Raw genomic sequence first — 13,680 nt, 5'->3', positions numbered from 1 at the left:
GGGCTGCTGGCTCTGCAGGCAGCTGAGGCATCACTTGATGCACAAGGACGAGCCCTTGTGTTTTCCTCTCTCATTTCCATCTTTGTCTCGTGTAATTTTCTTAGCAAGTCTCTATGGAAACAGGTGCTGTTTGTAATAAAGCCTCTGTTTTTCACTTTGCTTTTGTTGCTGTCGAGGAAGGAGGGGGCAGAGACCTATAAAGGGCAGATGAGGTTTAGGTAGGGAGAGGAGAGATGATTCAGCTGCCTCAGCCCTTGGCACAGATGGGAGCAGCCTTAGCATCCCTTCATCCTGTCCTTGCTGATGGAGTGGAGGCTGAAATCATCCAGACCTTTCCTGGCTCCCTCAATTTTGGTGGGGCCTCGCTGATCTTTAAAGACCTTTCCAACCCAAACCATCCCAGGGTTCCTGTCCCAGCTGTGGAACAGGGGTACATCATTCCTGTCCAGAGCTGACAACACACATCTGACATGTCCCCATTCCCAGAGCCTCACCTGGCTCTCCTGAAGGTCACCCAGTGCCAGCCATGTCTCAGTGCCCTGCCAGGACCTGCTGTGACACTGCATGTGACAAGTGACATTGTGTGCAGGGAGCTGAGCTGTGGGGGTGGCACAGAGGGGACAGAAAGCACCTGATGCCTTCAGAAGGCTGACCTGGAGCAGAGGCTGGACAGAACTAAAGAATAAAGCAGGGATTTATTAAGAGATCTCCACCTTGGGCAGCACCAAAAGATGGTTGATAAGAGCTCTGGAGAATGGTGAGCAGGAGGATCAAGAGGAAACATCCCGGAGTCCACAAGCAGCACCTTGGCAGGGCTGGATGAGCACCAGCTCAGGGTGAGGTGGCTGCAATTTTCATGCATGAATTCAGTGCAAAAAAAGAAGCAAGACAGTGATCTTCCAGCCATCCTCCCTGGCAGGGGGAATTCTGGGGAGCCCAGCACCAAACAGGCTCTGCCTTTCAGCCTGAGATTCTCCACACAGCCAAGGAGGAATGGAGTCCATGAAAGGAAGAGTTTGCATCAGTGACCAAGAGGGATCCCATGAGCACTGCACTTTGCTGCTCCTCAGAGCAGAGATCTTGGAGCTTTCTGAGCAGCACAGCTGTGCCCAGACACCACTTCCCCACGGAGTGAAGCACAGGCAGGCACAGGGAATGAAATCCATCTGAGCAGGATCGATGCCTTGCGAAGGCTGAGCTGGAACAGAGGCTGGACAGAGCTAAAGAATAAAGTAGGGATTTATTAAAGGCCTCAATAGATCCACCTTGGGCAGCACAAGAGCCCAGCCAGGGCTGCACTCAAGATGAACCAAAATGGTCACAAAAAGTGGATCCTCAGTCATGGCATCTCTCACTTTTATAAGTTTTGCTCCATTTGCACATTGGAGTTAATTGTCCAGTTACAGCTTTAGCCCATGCAGTCCCATCCTGCTTGTTTTTCTCTCTCCAGCCCACGGTGTTTGTGCTCTTGGGCCTGAGATTTGGATCATTTGTCCTTGGTCCTCAGCTAGAGAAGGAATTGTTTTGTCTCCCTGCTCTGTGCACAGAGTTCACCATCCCCTAATAAGAAGCCCAGAGCCACACACTAAAGCAGCACAGAATCTGAAAAATGCAAAAGCTCAAACCTGAGGCATCAGAGCAGGGTGAGCCAGAAGGATTTAGGAGCCCCCGCCCGCCGTGGGACGCTGCAGCTCCGTCAGCGCTTCCTGCTCGTGAGCTCCTCACTTGTTTGTTTATTTTGGGGAGGGAGGGGGATGCTTCAAGAGCTGAGATTGGAATATTTTAAAGGAGGAATTCAGTGCCAGATTGGCATCCTCTGCATCAGAGTGTGCTGGGAGCTGCAGGAGGGAGCTGCGTGTGTCAGCTCCTTCTGCTCAGAGTCACCCGTGGTATTCAGCCACCCTGGGCCTTTCCAGGGGCTGTGGGAGCTGCTGAACCCAGAGAAACCTGCAGCACACTCATTCCCAGGTCCTGGGGTTTGTTTTAGGGTGTTCTGGGCTTTTTCTGCTTTGCACCAAGTCAGAGTGAGCCGGGCCCTGAGGCAGAGGTAATTGGCACAAAGAGGAATCCATGGTGGCACCTGGCTCTCAGGGGTCAGAATGAAGATCTTCCACCCTGACTGACAGCTGGTGTCCTCTTCCCACTGAGAGCTGGTCCTTTTAGCTTGGCAAGGACCTCTGAGGTCGCTGAGACCCACTGCTAACCCAGCACTGCCAAACCCACCATGAGACAGGCCCAAGGCTCCCCAGGGCCTGTGTCATGGTGGGTTTGGCAGTGAGGATGCAAGGATGTGCTTTGAGAGGTCCCTCTCCCACCCCTGCTTTCCTACAATGGTTCTTTGTGCTCATCCCAAGCCAGCCACATGTGGCCACTCTGCAGCTGAGGCTTTCTCCAGGGGAAACCCTCCTCACCCGTTCCCAGGCCTGCTCTGCCCTAGGGGGATGCTCAGCAATGATGCTTGAGGATTGTCAGGGTGCTCCAAGGGCACTGAGCTGGAAAACATTCCCTTCCCACTGCTGTTTCTGGGAGAGTTTGCTTTAAGAGCAGGGATCCAGACTATAATGTTAATTTTGCTGCTTTCCAAGAGGAGTCAACATTACAGAGTCTTTGTGATTCTGCTGGAATTACAATATGTGATTACCGGGGTTGAGCCGCTGGTTAATTACCTGCTCATTTGTTGTAATGCTCCTGAATAGCTTTGTGAAAGTGTGGCAAATGCATTGCTTCTGCTTTTAATGCCTTATTCACAGATAGCAGAAGATAAACAATGTTCTGTGTCACATTAGGGTGCTGCAGCTCTTCCCTGGGGGTTCCTCCTCAGCCTGGGGAAGGCAGGAACTCACAGGTGAGATGAGGCAGGAACCTTGATGTCCCTGTGGCTGTGATCACATCCCCTTGCATGGGGACCCTGACCAACCCCAGGGCCACACCAGCAAGGTGGGATGGCCCAGCCTGCTGGGGAAACTGGCTGGGAGTGAGAAATACAAAGAATACAAAGCTGTGTTTTGTGTCAGGCACATACAGGCAACGTGTGTATTTGTGATTGCCATATGTGTGGAGACTGACCATGGGACAGTTGCAAATTCTAATAATAAGTGAGCAAAGTAAGGCATGGAAAAAGGCCTTTGAACCTATCTTTTGTTTGCAATTAACCTTGGTTGATTTAGGAGCATTGGAATTAAAGCGTTAAGGATGTTGCTTTTTGCTTGTAGTTAATCTTTAAAGAGTTCTGCAATAATAACCTTTTGAAGTATAATTTTAGAATATTGCTTGTATCCTTGAAACTATAGCTTTGGAATATATATAAAGGAAATGTGCTTATCTCACGCCTTAATAAAGCAGAGAAAACCAGCTTGAGAAAGGAAGATGAGCATCAACTCAAGGATTTATGGCTTCGACCAAGGGAAGCTGGACATCACTGTTATGAGATTTATAGTCTCTGCAATTAAAAGGTGGACCCACATTCGAGGAGCTGGACTTCACCAGATGGGATTCGTCTTTCTTCTTTCAGAAACTGGACCGCCACCATCTGGGATACTCCTTTCTGGGATACATCCTGAGAAAAACTAAATCACAATCATGTATAGAATTATGACGTAAAAATTGGGAATAGAAACTGCTGATGAGTAAAAATTGGAATAGGAACTGCTGAGAAAGCTGATAAGTACCCCTATAAATACCTGTAACCCTCAACTATCAGTGTGCAGTTGGAGGGAAAACTTCCCCCACTGTACCCAGCGCTGTATTGCTCATACTTTACCATATCAATTAATAAATTGATTGCTGCTTGAATATTGGCCTAGTCAAGCTTCTTATTCATAACAGGAGGAGCTCCTGCAGCAGTGCCAACCTTCCTGAGCCTCACTGAGCCTGCTTGTCATGGCCTGTTGGTGTCAGGAAAGGTCTTTTGTGCCCCAGGAGAGGGGTCAGCCTGCCCCCAGCCCCATCCTGCTCCTGCCAATGCAGAGCCTGGTTCCGTGCCCACCAGAGAGGCAATGTTTGCTCATAGCAGGCCCTGTTTGCCCACACAGCTCATTTGGACATCTGGCTTGGCAGATTGGTGCACATGGAAAAATGGGCAAGGAAACACTGAGGCCTGGATGGCAAATTGGGACTGGTTTTCTCCTTTTCTTTTTTTTGGTGTTTTTTTTGGTTTGGTGGGTTTTTTTTTTTTTTTTTTGTGAAGGTGCTGCTTCCAGTGTACTGGTTACAGCTGCACAGAAATTTGCCCTTCAGGAGATCTTTGCCTCCCTTATATTGCACTCCAGCCATCTAAATTTTATCTCCATTTGGTCCAGCCATTTATCTCCTATTTTGGTGCAGACCACCTAACATATTTGCCAGCTTTTTAACCACAATTCTCTCTCATGACCCTGTCCTGGATTTGCCTCTCTGGACACATCCCTGCTGCAAAAGCCTTTGGTTCCTTTCCCACACCACTCCAAAGAAAGGGGTCTGTCAGCACTAGCATAAATTTGGGTCCTAGACCAAGCCTGGCATCTTCATAGGACAGAGATTTAAACAAGCTGCTTTGCCCAGGGATGCCAGGAGGTTGCTTTTAAGTTTGGTTGTGTGTCTGGACTCAAGGCAACAAGGAACCAGAGCATCTCCTCCAGCTCACTGAGTGCCACAAGGGAGATCTGGCAGGGCCAGCACTGCTTTAAAGGTGTTTCTGGATGTGGCTTACTCCATCCTACTCCATGAAGGTTGAGGGAATTGGGATTGCTCAGCCTGGAAAGGAGAAGGACTTGGCGTGACCCAACTGGAGTCTTGAAGTACCTGAGGAGAACTTACAGGAGAGGTGGGGCAGCACTTTTTACAAGAGCATTTAGTGACAGGGCAAGGGAGAATGGGTTCACATTGAAAAAGAGTAGGTTTAGATTGGATTTTAGGAAAAAATCCATTACTGTAAGGGTGGTGAGGCATTGGCACCAGAGAAGCTGTGGGTGCCCCATCCCTGGATGCTCAAGGCCAAGTTGGATGGAGCTTGGAGCAACCCGACCCCATGGCAGGGGGTTGGAATGAGATGATCTTCAAGGTCCCCTTCCAACCTAAAAACTTGCATTTCCTTTAAGCAGAGATCTGGGGGTGCCCAGATCTGTGGGTGGCAATGAATATGACAACACACAGATATCGAGGTGCAGCTCGCCATCCAATCTCCCCGCTCAGCAAAGACAGGCTTGAAGGATTATCCCAGCCTGGGCGACTGCTTTTTAACCACAATGGCCATGAAAATCTCCATTCTTTATCTCCAAGCTGCTTAGTGATACGGTGGGTGGAGAAGGAAGCCACATTTCCTGCTCAAAGAGTGTGTGGGAATACCTTTTCAAATGTTAATTCCTCATGTTTTTCAAAAAGCTACCCGAAGGCACCGGTCAGAGCAAACGCTAGGGAAGCCTGTGCATATTCAAACCAAGCAGGTTTTCAAAAGTCTGGGGAGATATTTGGGGTGAGGAGGGAGTGGGGAGAATGAGAAGAAGCTCCAGGAAGAAATCTTACCACTATTTTCCCGACTTCAAAGTTAAAATGAGATGTGTGCCTTTGCCTCTCCTCTGATGTGCCTCCCTCCAGGGAAATGGGTGATGGATACAAAAGGCCAGGGGGAGCAGGATCAGCCAGGGATTCCCCTCCAGCAGTGCTAATGAAGGTCCAAATCCCAAATCACTCCTGCCCCAACCCAGTGGCAACCAGGAAAAGCTGATGTGAGTGCCACGGGGATCCAGCAAGCCACACATCCTCACTTCTGCTTTGCATCCAAGGCAAAATATCTCGATATTTTCCCTCGATATTAAATCACCCCACTGTAAAATTCATCACTTGCATAGCTTTTTGGTTGATAAAAACCCTCTCTGCAAGAGCCACCTGTGGCTAAGGGCTGCTGTTAGCACACAGCCCTGGGTTTTCAGTGGTAGCTTTTGCTTTAAAAACAAAACAACCAAAAAAAAAAAAAGAAAAAAAAAGAAAAAAAAAAATCCATGCATGATTTTAATGCAGATTTGAAAGAAAAGAGAGGGGAAAAAAATCTCTTGGGTCTGTACCCACCACAAGTTTTAAAGTGCAGAATCTGTGTCTGTTGTTGAATAAGAGATGTGTGCCGACTGCCAAATTTCAGCTTGAAAGCAGCCAGAAGCTATCTGGGGAAAAAAAACCCAAAACAAATGTTTTGCAAATACCTTTTGTAATTGTAAAAATAACATAATAATTAAAAGGGAAAAAAACCCAAACCAGCAAGAATTCACCAGCTATTAAACCTTGAAAAATGCGGGATTCTTACATGACTCGGAGCCCAGAAGTGACGACTAAGCTTGGAAAAAACCCACTGAAAACAGGGATTTATAGTTATTCTCATAGCCAAGCAGTTTTATAACCAATGTCTCTTTATCCCAAGTGCTCCAGAAAGAACAGAAAATGCCTCAAGCCTGGCAGTAAATGTGGGGAAGGGATACAGATCCTTGAGTCCAAATTCCCTCATTTCTAAGGGTTTGGTTGACTCTCATTTTGGCCAGCCCTGAAACATCATCTTTTCTTTGATTGGGAGTTTGTCACCATTGGCTGTGGAGGAACAGCTGATGGTCTTTGCTTTTCCTTTGTCCTGGGGAGAGATGGGGATGTTCCACAGAACCTCACCTTGCTTGCTGCTCCTTCCAGACGGGATAAAAACAAGGGGTTTGGGGTGCAGCAGACACCTTTTCCTTATTGCAGCACCCTGGGTGCACAGCTGGTGGTGATTTTAGGGGTGGATTTCCATCCTCAGCCTCCTATCAAGCCGCTTAGTGCACACACACAAAAAAAAAAAGAAATAAAAGGTCTTCATGATGCACAAAGACAAGGAAATCATAGGGAAAAGCGCTTCAAAACAGACTTCTTTTTTACAGATCAAGAATTTAATGACTTGGTGGAAAGCACAAACAATGCTGGGACAGAAATTCATAATATTTGGGGGCTGGTTTGTGTAGCTGCTGCAGCTAATACCTCAAATAAATACTCCCGTGACTAATCCCTTGGAAAGAAAAAGCACAAAGAAAGAGCCTGTCACATGAAACAAGGATGATTTTGATGTTTGTTTTGTATTTCTAAACTCAAATTCTGGCTCTCGAGCTGTGTAACATCGTACATCTAAAACCCTGTTATTCTCTGGCTGGGTAAATATGTGTTTGTTTTCTGTCCTCATCCCATCCCTCCCTCCTTCCCCAAACCCCAGTGATCTTTATCCTCCTCTCTAGACTCTAGCAAAAATCTGAATATTTTGCTGTGGATCTAGAAGCACCGAGTCTTAAATTCTAGAAATAATTGTGATTTCATTCTGTGTGATTAAACTATGGAAATTTTCTCCTGGGGATTTTTTTTTTTGCATTAAGGGAAAAAAGACAAAAAAAACCCCAAAAAAACAACAAAACCTGTTGGCGTCATCAGAACCTAAAAATAACAGGAAGATGACTGCTGGTGCCAGAGTGATACCAAACAAAATCTATTATTGAATTAGATTCTTTCCAATTGGTGTTCTTAGGAATATATTTCCCTTTGCCCCTCAGGGTTCATTTGGAGCCAAGGTATTCCGCCTGCCAGTGCCATTCCAGCACTCAAATTAACAAGAAGTGATGTCTCTTACAGTAAAAAACCCAGGAACTATTAAAATATTGATGAAGGCGAAGAAGCTGAGGAGTTTGTGGTGTCTGGTTTCTTGCTGGCAGCCAGGGAGAGCTGTGAAAGGAGGGCAGAGCTGGACACCATCACCCTGATGCCCTGGTCAGGGTGCTCATCCTGCTCCCAGAGCACAGAGCTGATATCCCAGGACTCCAGGGATTGATAGAGAGCTTGGAATTCCCTCTTTCCCATCCCCTTTTCCTGCCTGCTTTTCTCCCAGTGCCTGTTTTCTCTCTGCACTGCAGTTCTACAGCCTGTGCTTTGCTGTCCATTCATTTAAAGGGTTTCATTTATTCTATTTATTCCCCCTCATATTTCATTCTAATTAAGCACCTCTCACTCTTGTGTTGCAGCTGCACATCTCAGAGGCCACAGGGCTGTGTTGGAAAGGGGCTGAGCTTTTAAAGCTTCAGCCACCCCTGTCCCCTGCTCCAGTGGTAATATCACATATTTCCTGAAAAATCTGAAAAATTCCCTAGGATTTTTTCTCCTGGGAAGCAGAGAGGCCTCAGCAATGAAATGTAAACAATAATTATCTGATTGTTTGGAATGTGGTCTGGATAGGGTTTACCAACAGGTGCACCTTTGATTGGATGCATGTGAGTTGTTTTTAATTAATGGCCAATGACAGCCAGCTGTGTTGGACTCTCTGCGTCTGTAATGAGATTTTATTATCGTTCTTTTCTAATGTCTCCTTTCTCTTTCTTTAGTAGAGCTTTAATATAGCATTTCTTTTAATATAATAGATATAATAAAATAATAAATCAGCCTTCTGAAACATGGAGTCAAGATTCTCATCTCTCCCCTCGTCCTGGGGACCCTCAAACACCACCACAGTGTTATTTTAAGGGCCTCCTGGAGTCATCTGTCACTATCCCCCAGAGCATTTCTTGCTGGCCCAGCATTCCCGTTCTCCTGGCAGCAGGAATGAGCTGGGTGCTGACACAGCAGCGTGGCCCTCCTGACAGCTCAGAGCACTCTGCACTCCCACCCTGAATCCATCTGAGCGTGTCTGATCCAGCTGTGAGGCTTCCCTGGACGTTCCTTTAATGCTGCTGGCACCCTGCTCTGGCTCCTGCTTCTCTCATGGCCCTGGGCAGAGCTGGAGCATCTCCTCAATCCTGAGTGAGCACAGTCCTGCAGAGATGCTGGTGCTCAACTGTGGCATTCACATTCTCTGGAAAAATCCCTTCACCCAGGGTTTTCTCCTGGGAAGCTGAGAAGCCTCAGAGAAAAGGAAAACAATTCTTATCTCATTTGCTTCTCCTGTGTTGTGCTCATGTGGAATGAGTTTGGAGATTGTTTACCCACAGGTGATTGTTTCATTGGATTCTGCTGTGAGTTGTTTTCACTCATTAACCAATCAGTGCCAAGCTGTGTCAGGACTCTAAGAAAAAGTCACAAGATTTCATTATTATCTTTTTAGCCTTCGGTAAGTATCCTTTCTATATTCTTTAATACAGTTTGGTATAGCATTCTTTAATACATTATAGTATCATAAAATAATAAATTAGCCTTCTGAGAACATAGAATCAAATTCATCATTCATTCCTGCCACGAGAATCCCTGCAAATACAATACTCACCAGACCCCTTGCAAAGGCTGGAGGGGGCCTGGCTGCCACTCAAGAGCACAAAAAGGCATCCACATTAAGCAGCACCCTCCCTGGAGGTTTTCTACATGGATGGGAGGAGTATGGGGTTGTTGCCCTGATTTTTTAAGTTTTTCTAAGCCTTCTGATGTTTACATTCTTATAACGAACTTTCTCACGCACTTTATGTAAATAACTCATCGGTTTGCATTTTTGTATAGAAGAAGACAAATTTGATGGACTGTTGGTTTGTCCAGCATCATTGGAGAGGTGACACTGTCACCCTCCAATCCACTGTCACTTTTGGAAATCTATAAATGTTAGAGTCAGAAATTAAATATTCTGTTTCTTGCCTAAAGAGAGCGGCATGTCCCTGTCATGTTATTTTGTGTCCCATGGAGACATGAGATTGTGGGAACCTCCCTTGTGGGTCCCCCTGATGGGGAGACCCCTAAAAAGTTCTGTGCCAGCAATGAGATGGATGGAACTCTTGGTTTTTTTGGTCTTTAGGTTGTTTTTATTTTTCTCTTATCAGAAGTTCTGCATGCTGTCTACATCTCAGACTTAGTGTTCAAAAGAGAAGGCACCAAAAGTCACAAGACACACAGGTTCAAGGTGTTTTAAAGCTGTTTTGTCCAATTAGCTCTTGGAATGTATTTTGTTTGTTTATATACAAAATATATATATATTATATATGTTTATATATTATATATAAACATATATATTTATATGTTTATATATAATATATATATATATATGTTTATATATATAACAATAGCTAATTATTTGTCTGTCCACTCAACATCTGCATTGTGGCTTTTTCCAACCAATCACTCTGTGCCACCAACACTGCAGAAAATGGAGCAGATGAAGAACAAGAAGGAGATCAGACAACACCCAAAATCCTCCATCTTGTCTCCTATCCATACTAAAAACCCAAAAACTAAAAACCTCCATACTAAAAACCCCAAAACTCTGAGTTTTTCACCCTGTGATAAGCTATACCACTGCCTATTTCACACACTCCTAGATTCCAATTCATCCCAAAGTTTTGGAAGCTTTCTCCAGTGTTCTCCTGGGGGTCAGAACTTCTCAGCACAGGCAGAGAAATGTGCCCTGGGTTCCAACATGAGATGACCCAAACAGGGTGATGCCCCTGGCAGTGCTCACACCACTGCTTTACCCAGAGTGGGTTTTTCCCAATAACCAGCAGGAACATTGGATGTGATGCCTCCATCTCCACGATCCAGGCAGGCACTAAATCCCACCCAATGCAGGCTGGAAGGAGCCATGTGTGTTTTCCCCTGCATGCAGCTCCCTCTGTGCTTCCAAACACGTCTCCCCTCTTTCCTTTTTCTGTACAGCAACTTTGCACACACAAACGTCAAACAGCAGCTGTTTGGCCAGCATTTCAAAAAAGCAACTAGTGATTTTAGCTGCCTTAATTCTGAAGCTAGGATTTCTATTCTGCATGGCAAAAAGGGCTTTTTTTCCCCCCTTCTTAATAAGCTGTAGATATTTTTACCTGTTTCTTTTGTAAATGTGGAAATGTGGAAACAGACCTTATCAGGCAGGAGTGTCTTTGAGGTTTTCCCTCTCAGAAAGAAAATGTCAGCAGTGCCTGTCAGAGCCAGGTTACTCAGGGCTTCTCCTGCTTCAATTAAGCAGGAGCAAACCTGTGATGTGTCAGAGCCTGCCCTAGGTAAGCAACATGCTGGATAATTTTGGAGGTCACCTCAATGCAGCGTGGAAAACTTGAGCAGGAAGCTCTCCTGAGAAGGGTTTCTTCAAAAATCTTTTTCTTCTGGCTGAGCCATCCCATGCCCAGAACCTTTGAGGGTGTTTTGGCCCTTCTTGTCTCAGGGTGGAGATGGAATCAAAAAGGATCCAAGCCACGAGTCAGATCAAAGCTTTGAATCCTCCAAGTTGTCCTGGGGGAGCCTGGAAATTGCACAGAAGGAATTGAGTTTTGGGGTGCTGATTTCATCTGCTGCAGGGGAAAATCACTTGTTAACAGTTTGGATTTTTACCAATGGGCCCAGACCATGGTAAAAATGGTAAAATGAGCTTGGAGTCCAGGGCTGCAGCTTTTCCAGTAATGGGTTAAGGGAAAGAGGGAACCAAAGTCAACAGGTGTCCCCTAGGATTGAGCTAGGAGCAGCTAGTCATGAAATGCTATTTACTTTGGAAAACACTACAGAATGGTATTGGGGTTTTTGGTTTGGTTTTGTTTGTTTGTTTGGGTTTGTTTGTTTAGGGGGGGTCTTAGGGGTTTTGGGGGTTTTTTGTTTATTTTGGGGTTTTTTTGTTTTGATTTGGGGTTTTTTGGTTTTGTGGGATTTTTGCGGGTTTTTTGTTTGTTTTTTGTTTTATGTTTGTTTGTTTGGGGGTTTTGTTTGGTTTGGGTTGGGTTTCTTTTGTTGTTTTTTTGTTGTTTTGGGGGTTTTTTGTCTCCTTTTTTGATGACACACCCCATATATTTAACCAGAATTCCTGGTTTCACTGCATGCAGAGATGGAAGTGCAGCACCAAGTCAGCTGAGGACAGCTCTGCTGGCGTGCTCCCACCGTGTATGGAAGAAGGGACAAACCTTTGTGCTTCCCAAGGGCAGGACAAAGTCACAGATCCCTGGCCAGAGCACCTCCAAAGGGTTTTGTTCACACCCCAGAGCACAGAGGAGAGGCTGGTGAGCTCCTGCACTTTTTGACTGGAAGCAGCAGCAGGACAAAGAACTGCAGAGAAGAGCTCAGCTCTGCCTGTGGCCCCCTCCCATGGATGGAGGCAGAGCGAGGGTTTGCCTGTAAATCCCATTCATCACACCCCAAGCCTTCTCCTGCCTAATCCTCTCCTCTCCCACGCCTGGCTCAGTGATTTCCCTGCAGCAAGGCAGTTGTCCCTGATAATTTGATGGCAGGGGGTGGCTCATGTCAAACCCCAGCAAAATAAATGTTCGAGAAACGTCGCCGGGAATTTATCCGCTCCTCAGAAATGGAATCTTGCTCATCTTTGCCTCTCAAACATCTCCTTTGGGTGGGGTGGAGCTGCTCAGGGCGTGCATTGCCTGCCCTCCAAGTCCCATCCAGCCTGGCTTTGAACATTTCCAGGCATGGGGCATCCACAGCTTCTCCTGGAGGTCTGATAGCAGGACACAGAGGATCTGTACAAATCCTGCTCACCACACGTGGTGGGAGAAGGAGAATGCAGTTTGAACCCAGCAGAGGAGTGAGGGGAAACCTGGTCCTGATGGGTGTAAGGTAAATGCTGGAGCAGCTCGTGGGAGAGATTGCAGAGGCTGCAGCTGAAAAGGTTCTGTGTGGGGCTGTCAAAGTTCCCTCTCTGAAGTGGATTTAGGTGTGGATGAGCACGCCCTGGTGTTAGAGGGGAGCTGTCCCATCTCTGCCCTTCACTTCAGCCCCATTTGTCATGATTTCCGTGGGACTGCTGCTGCGGATCAGGAGGAATAAAAGGGAAAATCTGTCTTCTCTTACATAACTAGAAGTAAATGCATAATGCAGCTTAATTGAAATTACTGACTTCCCCAGATAAGCTGGATGTAACTGGATCATGGTGATAAAGTGATCTGGTTAATATATAAAAAACGACTCTGGGACACCCAGTGCACATAGATAAGGGCACTGAGGATGGAACAGGGAGACACCAAAAGCAAATCTACCTGGTAGAAGACTCTGTAGATTTGCTGCTGTCTCAGTAAAGATAATTTGAGCAAAAGCAAAATTCACTAGTTCAACCCCAGAGCAGGAAAAAGAGGGGATGAAGAACTGGATTAATGGAACCTCCTCTGGGGTTTTGGTTTTTTGTTGAGTTTCTTGAACACTTCCCTGCTGTTCTGGACCTCAGCTGAAGGTGTAGGCTCAGTCTGGTCTCTGAAGCTGTGGAAAAAAATCAAGCCATTTAACAATATAATTTGAAAACAAATCTATTGAGCTGAGAGCTTTGTCCTTGGGTTCAGCTAGAAACGTTTGAGGGACACTCTGGAGGAAAAGAAGATTATTTAAGGAGCATCTGGAGAGATGGGCTTCAGCTGCCCTCTTCCATATTTATGCTTATTAGAGATGAAATTGAAGTGCAGCATGATTAAATTATGCATATAGAGAAAAGCTTCTACAAACAAGAAAACATAAGCAATGTGGGAAGGAACAGAACTGCAAAGAGAACGAGAGGAGCAAAACCAAACAGGATGCCAAACTGCAAAAGACATTTCAACAGCACCTAATTAAAACTGTTCACATTTGCAACAGACAGAAGGTAAAGACATTCACTAGGAAACAGAAGAAAAGGGGGGAAGAAAAGCCCACTAAGAGGAGTGATTTAGTCAATCACAGGAGATTCTGGAAAAAACAGCAAGCTTTTGAGCAAAGGCCAGTTGCAGAACGTGCAGTGCATTTGGAGTTGGGGGTTCTCTCCCATTGTCTGCCTGCAGAGGT

Source organism: Zonotrichia leucophrys, chromosome 8 (genome assembly GCF_028769735.1).
Source record: "Zonotrichia leucophrys gambelii isolate GWCS_2022_RI chromosome 8, RI_Zleu_2.0, whole genome shotgun sequence".
Classification (NCBI taxonomy): domain Eukaryota; kingdom Metazoa; phylum Chordata; class Aves; order Passeriformes; family Passerellidae; genus Zonotrichia; species Zonotrichia leucophrys.
The sequence above is the reverse complement of the archived record's forward strand: the minus strand, read 5'-3'. Positions refer to the sequence as shown.